The sequence below is a fragment of the Ailuropoda melanoleuca genome, chromosome 2 (assembly GCF_002007445.2).
Source record: "Ailuropoda melanoleuca isolate Jingjing chromosome 2, ASM200744v2, whole genome shotgun sequence".
Taxonomy (NCBI): Eukaryota; Metazoa; Chordata; class Mammalia; order Carnivora; family Ursidae; genus Ailuropoda; species Ailuropoda melanoleuca.
In genome coordinates this window covers 167,112,141-167,120,102 of record NC_048219.1, presented here as the reverse complement: position 1 = coordinate 167,120,102, position 7,962 = coordinate 167,112,141, and the positions used below count along the sequence as shown (strand labels likewise).

The following is a 7,962-nucleotide window of genomic DNA, read 5'->3' as shown; positions in this document are numbered from 1 at the left end:
TTTGGACAGTGGAACTTGGGTTTGGTTACATTTCCAAAAAAATATTTTTAAAAGACCCATACCAAAATTTTGCATATTATTTTAGGTATTCACCCATTCCTTGAAACACCATATATTTCAGGGTAAGAATCCCTGGCCTAGAGACCTCTCACTATTTTCAGTCCAAATTAACTAGTATAAATAGACTATTCTAAAACTACTTTCAGGTTTTTAAGGTAAGTAATTTGTAATAATATTCTAGAATCTCACTCCATCTTTTAGATCTTACAGACTTATAGTTATCACCTGGAGTGTAAACTTTTTTCCTTGCTAGCCTGTATCACAGTTGTAATTCATGTTTTGTAAAGCTTTAGTAAAGTGATAGGATATTTTGAATCACCTTTAAAAAGAAAGTTCTTTGAATTTATCTTCCACCAGTAACAATTTACTTTTGCCTTATTTCCAATTTTTTTTTCTTTAGTTTTTAGGCTCAAATTTTGCCTTTTACTCTTAAAGACTCATGACAACACATTATGGTTATGTAGCATTTGAGGTCAGTTATTAACAGTTGTTAACTTAATCCTCTTTAAACCTTTAAGATAAGAGTTAAATATAGCACGTGAACAGTTACCGCGTGCCGGCACTGGTCCTGAGAAGCGCCCCAGGACTCAGGAGTGACCGAGGCTCAGAAGCTCATGGCCTGGTAGAGCTGGCACCAGAAGGCCTGGCAGGTGCGGTGAAGGCTCGGAGGCGGCAGGGAGGGACCCGGGGTGAGGGCACTGGGCTTAGAAAATGACACCGAGAATGGCTCAGAGGTCTCACACACAGTTCCTTAATTCTGATATTCTGACCGTTTTTCGTGTTTGCTAATAACCTGGAATTTGGTAAGGGCAGAACAGAATGGGTCCCGGAGTTCATCAAAAAACGGACCGAGAGCCGGGCCTCAGTGGGGTTAAACTAGAGCCCGAAAGGGCGAGAACGAGGACGCTAGACCGAGACGCCGAGGGCAGCGCGGCTTCCGCGCGCGCCAGGCCGCCCGGTTTAAATCTCCCGCCTCCCGCAGTCGGAGCCCGACACCTCCACGCACGGGTGCGGAGGGGCACGGGCTGCGGGAGTGGCCCGGCGGCGTCTCGGGGCTCGCGGGCCGCGGCGGCGGGAACGGGTGCCGGGACGGACCTCCGCGCAGCCAAGCGCGACCCGAGGTGGCAGAGGACCGGCGCGTCGCGGCATCAGCGTCGCGGTGAGAGTCTGCGGCCTTCCGCTGCCCCCCTCCCTCCCGGCGGCGGTCAGGCCGCCCTCCCCCGGCCTGCCGGGCCGGAGGCCAAACCCTTGGTTCCCGTGGCGACGCCCTGAGGTGGAGGCGCGGCGGGAGGCGCACGCCACGCGCGCACGCGGTCTCTCAGGGCCTCGCCGGCCCCTGTGGCCTCCCTCCCGGACGAGGTCCTGGTCCGAGCTCCCCGGGACAGAACGGGCCAGGAGTGGTTTTTAGCGAGGCTGGGTCCTCTCTGAACGAAATGGGCTTCCCTTCACGCTGGCCCCGCTAGCGAACGTGCGCAGCAAGCCTGAGGCTTGTTTGGGTGATTTCTCTCGAAGGTGGAGATCGCTTCCGTTAGAAGCAGATGTTCACAGCCTTTAGGTGCTTTCTTGCTGACCTCTTTATTTCTGTTGCGCTTATTTTTATGTCATGATTTTGTAATGGAAATGCCTTCTTTAGAAACGAAGTGGCAAGCGTTTGGTAAAAACAAAACATAAGTAAAGGTGCGGTTTGAGGCGAACTGCGGAATGGCCGAGCTCCTGAGGGCTTCCGCGCACAAATGTTGCGGCCTGAGGCCACGAACCCAGCCCCGTGCACCGATCCGGCTCGTGGAAACGCGGATCACCTGGTCGGGTGCCCAGATGATGTCAATGGTCAGATACCTGATGCTCTGAGAAAGATGGAGAGCGGGGAAAAAATCCGACCTGGCAGCCAACCCGCGATGTTGTGGGTTTGCCAGTAGAGGGGGCGGGATTATTTTTCATGTAATAGATGATGTTAATACACAGAGCGTAAACCCTGTTAGAAACTATGGGTCACTGTAAAATAGCTTATTGCGAAGATCACGTTTATCCATGGTTTTGGATTTTCGGTAAGCATTTATGTATTGATTTATTTGGTTTAGACTTAGGCAACGTACTGTAAGGCGATATTACTTTCATCATCTTAACATCAATATTTATGGAGTAGCCACAGGTGCCTCATCCTTTAGTAGGAGTTAATTACACATGTATTGGCTAAATAAACAACTAATGGTATGTATATACTTTTTATATGGTGAAAATCTTAATCATTTTATATTTGTGCCCAACATTACCAGTATTCTTTGAAATTTCTGTATTTAACAGTGCAGAATAGATTTGTGCATCTAGCCATTGAAATAACTGTGCAAGACATTGCTCTAATTATAAGTAATTATAATTGCCAGGCAAATCATTATAATTTTAGAGTTAAATGGGTGCTCAGAGCTCAGCCAGTCCAAAGTGGGAAAGCTGCAAACATGAGACGGGTGCCAACATGAGACTGGTGGGGAAAACTAGGAAACCACATTTTTATTAGAAATATTTATTATAAAGCAATTAATAAAACAATTTATGGCAGTGACTAAACTAGTACCAAATATCAAAATATATCAGATCTAAAACATGATATAAATTGTTTTGTTTACACTGCCCAACTTTGTGATTTCATTGTGTGCTATGTCCTATATTTAAAATTTTTGACTTTGTTGATTTTCCCTATGTGCCTGTTTCCTGTTCCACAGATTTCTACTCTTACTTTCATTTTGTTTCTTTAACTTTGGGTTTATTTGTTCCGCTTTTTCTAACTTATTAAGGTGGAAACATAAATAATTGATTTTTATACCTTTTTTCCTTTTATATAAGCATTTAAAGCTGCAAGTTTTCCTTTAAGCATGCTTTAGCTAGATCCCACAAATTTGGAATGTTTTCGTTATCATTTAAAGATATTTTAAAATGTCTCTGTGATTTCTTTGATCCATTATTTATTTAGGTGTGTTATATTATTTCCAAATATTTTAGAATTTTTTAGGTAGATCATCGCTGTTGATCCCTAAATCAGCGATGTTGTGGTCCTTAAACACGTATTATTTCAATACCTTTAAATTTATTGAGGTCTTTTTTTTTTTTTTTCTTCTTGCCTAACCTATGGTCTGTCTTGGTGAATATACCAGTTACCCTTGGGGAAAAATGTGTATTCTACTGGTGGTGGGTGGAGTAGTCTAAATGTCAGTTAGGTGAAGCTGGTTGAGAGTGTTGCTCAAACCTTTTATATTCACATTTTTAATGTCTCCTTATTTTGTCAGTTACCCTGGGAGAAGTGTTAAGTCTCAAGTCTCTAATTATGGTTGTAGATTTGTCTTCTCCCTTCAGTTCTGTCAGGTTTTTTCCTTATATTTGGTAGTGTTATTAGTGACACACCCTTTTAAGATAGCTGTGTTGTTTTTTGTTTTGTTTTTTGCCAAACTGACCTTTTTATCATTATGACATGTCCATTCTATCCCTGAAAATACTTTTTACATGGAAGCCTGTTCTGACATTAATGTAAGCTTAATGTTTGCCTCTTGCTATCTTTTTCCTTTTAACTCATCTGTGTGTTTATGTTTAAAGTGTGTTTCTTATAAACAACATACAGTTAGGTTGTAGTTGTTTATCCAATCTCACAACAATCTCTGTGTTTTAATAGTGGTATATAGTCCATTTATATAACTTTTTTCTGTGTTTGGATTAAGCATATTGGTGTTCTTTTTCCATTTTTTCATTTACTCTTTGGTCCTCTTCCCCTGTCTTCTTTTTGGGTGAATTGAGTTTTTAGAAAAATATTTCTTTTCCTGTCTTTTTAGTTTTGTCTTTTCATGTTATTTTTTATTGGTGGTATTAGAGATTGATTACATGTGTTTTGAATTTATCACAGCTGATTTTCAAATATATTCTAGTACTTCATGAACAGTGTAAGAATATTACCCTTTAGGGGCGCCTGGGTGGCACAGCGGTTAAGCGTCTGCCTTCGGCTCAGGGCGTGATCCCGGCGTTATGGGATTGAGTCCCACATCAGGCTCCTCCGCTATAAGCCTGCTTCTTCCTCTCCCACTCCCCCTGCTTGTGTTCCCTCTCTCGCTGGCTGTCTCTATCTCTGTCGAATAAATAAATAAAATCTTAAAAAAAAAAAAGAATATTACCCTTTATACTTGCAATTACCATCTTCTCACCTTTTGTACTCTTATTTTACTTCCATATATTTTACTTCTACATGCGTTCTATATTTTTATTACTTTTAATTTACAGAATCAATCTTTTAGTGAAATTTAAAGATGCATGTGTATATGTAATGTTTAAAATGTTTAAAAATTCCTTTGTATTTATCAATATATTTACCTTTTTTGTTCTTTCAAGATTTTATTTAAATTCAAGTTCACATATAGTGTAGTATTAGTTTCAAGGGTAGAATTTAGTGATTCATCAGTTGCATATGACAGCCAGTGCTCATTACATCAAGTGCCTTCCTTAATGCCCATCACCCAATTACCCCATCCTCCCACGCATCTCCCCTCCAGCAACCCTGTTTTTTCCCTATATTTAAGAGTCTCTTATGGTTTGCCTCCCTGTTTTTATCTTATTTTTCCTTCCCTTCCTCTACGCTCATCTGTTTTGTTTCTTAAATTCCACAGAGGAATGAAATCATACAATATTTGTCTTTCTCTCACTAACTTATTTGCTTAGCATAATATACTCTAGTTCCATCCACATCATTGCAAATGGCAAGATTTCATCCTTTTTGATGACTAATATTACGGTGTGTGTGTGTGTGTGTGTGTGTGTGTGTGTGTATCACATCTTTTCAACACGGCCGAGTGGTATTTATTCCTGGGCTGCAGGGGTGTTTCAATATCCACACATCAATCAGTGTGATACACCACATTAATAAAAGAAAGGATAAGAACCATATGATCCTCTCAATAGAAGAAGAAAAAGCATTTGGCAAAATACACCATCCTTTCTTGATAAAAATCATTAAGAAAATGCTTCTTCCTCTCCTCCCTGCTCATGCTCTCTCTCACTATCTCTGTCTCAAGATCTTAAAAAAAAAAAGCCTGGGTGGCTCAGTTGGCTAAGTGTCTGCCTTGGGCTTAGGTCATTATCCCAGGGTCTTGGGATTGAGCCCCACGTCCTGCTCCCTGCTAGGTGGGGAACCTGTTTCTCCTTTTCTCCCCTCCCCGCCCCCCGCCGTGCTCTCTCTCACTATCTCTGTCTTTCTCTCTCAAATAAATAAAATCTTTTTAAAAAATCCTCAATAAAGTAGGGATAGAAGGAATATAACATCATAAAGGCCATATATTAAAGACCCACAGCTAATATCATTCTCAAATGGGAAAAACTGAGAGCTTTCCCCCCTAAGATCAGGAACAAGATAGGAATGTCCACTCTCACCACTGTTGTTCAACATAGTACTGGAAGTCCTAGCCTCAGCAATCAGACAACAAAAAGAAATAAAATGTATCCAGATCGTCAAGGAAGAAGTCAAACTTTCACTCTTCACAGATGACATCTATATAGAAAAGCTAAAAGATTCCACCACAAAATTGCTAGAACTGATACAGCAATTCAGCAAAGTGGCAGGATATAAAAATCAATGCACAGAAGTCTGTTGCATTTCTATACACCAATAATGAAGCAGCAGAAAGAGAAATCCTATTTACCCTCTTTCTCTCTTGCTTCCTGTAGAACTGAGTTTCTATATGTTATTTTCCTTTACCCTAAAGAATATTTAGATTTGTTTGTAGTGCAGGTCAATGTGGCACAAATTCTTTCAGCTTTATTTGTCCGAAATTCTATTTTGCTTTCATTTTTGAAGGATATCTTTTTCAGATATAGAATTCTTGGCCAACTTTTGTTTCAGGACTTAAAGATAGAGTTTGCTTATCTTTTGCCCTTCATTATTTTGTGAACCAGCCTCCTCTTCTTCCTACTGCTCTGCCAAACATGAAAGCAATCAGGGGCTCTGCAGTCCTAGGTAGGGCTAATCATTTTCTGGATTTTAGAGCATTAGCTTTCCTGCATCCTCGGCCCTCTGATGGGCTTTAAGAAAACACTAAATTTTGTAGGTTATCTAGCTTATTCCCATTGTTAGGATGGAAAATGTTCTCTTGCAACTTTCTGAAGTGGAGATGGAAGACCAATATAATGCTGACTGAATTAATACTGCTTAAAAAGATTTTTATTACTCTTATTTTCCAGATTTTTTTTTTCTGGTATTCTTACAATTGTTTTCTCAGTGAATTTTAGACTCCATTTGTCTTTTAAAAAGAATTGCAAACAATCTCTTGGTAATGATTTAGATTACATTGAATGCATAGATTAATTTAGAGAAAAATGAACTCTTTGTTTTATTGAGTCTTCCTATCCAAGAACAAGGCATATCTTTTTGAAGTCTTTTGTCTGTTTTAGTAGTTTTTTTCTTTTTCTTTTTTTTTTTTTTTTAAGATTTAGTTTATTTGAGAGAGAGCGAGCACCAGCAGGGGGAGGGGCAGAGAGAGGGACAAGCAGACTCCATGCTGAGTGAAGCTGGACACGGGGCTCTATCCCACAACCCTGAGATCATGTCCTGAACCAAAATCAAGAGTCAGCCGCTTAACCGACTGAGCCACCCAGGTACCCCTGTTTTAGTAGTGTTTTAAGTTTTCTTAATGTAAGTTATTTGATGTTGAATTTGTTACTAGGAATTTTAATAGGGATGCACTTTTTCTTCCATTATATTTTCTATTGATTTTTGGGAAATTGGTAGGAAAATGGTCTGATTTTGTATACTAATTTAATAACCAGCTTACCTTTTTTTTTTTTTAAGATTTTATTTATTTATTCAACAGAGATAGAGACAGCCAGCGAGAGAGGGAACACAAGCAGGGGGAGTGGGAGAGGAAGAAGCAGGCTCATAGTGGAGGAGCCTGATATGGGGCTCGATCCCGTAACACCGGGATCACGCCCTGAGCCGAAGGCAGACGCGTAACCGCTGTGCCACCCAGGCGCCCCCCAGCTTACCTTTTTGAAAGATCCTATTGCTTCCAATAGTTGCCCAGTGAATTAAGTGTTTTGGGTATATTGTCACATCATGTGTAAAATGATAATTTAGACTTTTCCATTTTAATATTAATCCCTAATATATTTTTTTAGTCCCACTGTATCATTTAGCACTTCTGGAACAAAGCTAAATAACAGAATAATGGTGGGCTTCCTTAATATTGCTCCTTGCTTTAATGGGAATGCTATTGGTGTTTTACCATTAAGCATTATGGTGGCATTTGTGTGTGTGTGTGTGTGTGTGTGTGTGTGAGTTTGTGTGTATACATGCATAAGTCTGCCATTAAAATAGAAGCCATATATTCCCATTTCATTGAAAGATTTATTTTTTTAAAGTATGCTCTATGCCTAACGTGGGACTTGAACTCACAACTCTGAGATCAAGAGTCACATATGGGGCGCGTGGGTGTCTCAGTTGGTTAGGCGGCTGCCTTCGGCTCAGGTCATGATCCCAGGGTCCTGGGATTGAGCCCCATGTCAGGCTCCCTGCTCAATGGGGAGTCTGCTTCTCCCTCTCCCTCTGCCCCCACACCTGCTCGTTTTCTCTTTCTCTCTAAATAAACAAAATCTTTAAAAAAATTTTTTTAAAAAATCACATACTCTACTGAGGGAGCCATCCAGGCACCCCTGAAAGATTTAAAAAAAAAAAAAAAGATGGATGTTAAATCTTATAAAGAATGGATGTTAAATTTTATTAAATGCCTTTTTATCATGAAAGATAAAGAATTTATCATACTTTTTTTGCTAACATTTTACTAGTGTGTTTTGGAATTTTTGTCACATAATTTTTTTTTATTTTTTTTTTTTTAAATTTTATTTTATTATATTGTGTTAATCACCATACAGTACATCCCC

The 7,962-nt window shown here is 39.9% G+C and overlaps 1 protein-coding gene across 6 annotated transcripts in view; it reads left to right on the top strand.

The window, feature by feature from the left end:
- The first annotated feature begins 628 nt into the window (after positions 1 to 628).
- ICA1L (islet cell autoantigen 1 like) overlaps positions 629 to 7,962 on the top strand; it is a 74,753-nt gene continuing 67,419 nt past the window's right edge. For 3 of the 6 annotated variants that reach the window (XM_034654979.1, XM_034654976.1, XM_002919126.4), the window contains exon 1: positions 1,065 to 1,219. The gene's annotated coding sequence lies outside the window, so the exon portion shown is untranslated. Of the gene's footprint in view, positions 711 to 1,064; positions 1,220 to 1,287; positions 1,616 to 7,962 lie in introns of those variants that run through there. The other 3 variants (XM_019799572.2, XM_034654977.1, XM_019799571.2) reach the window with 2 other exon arrangements.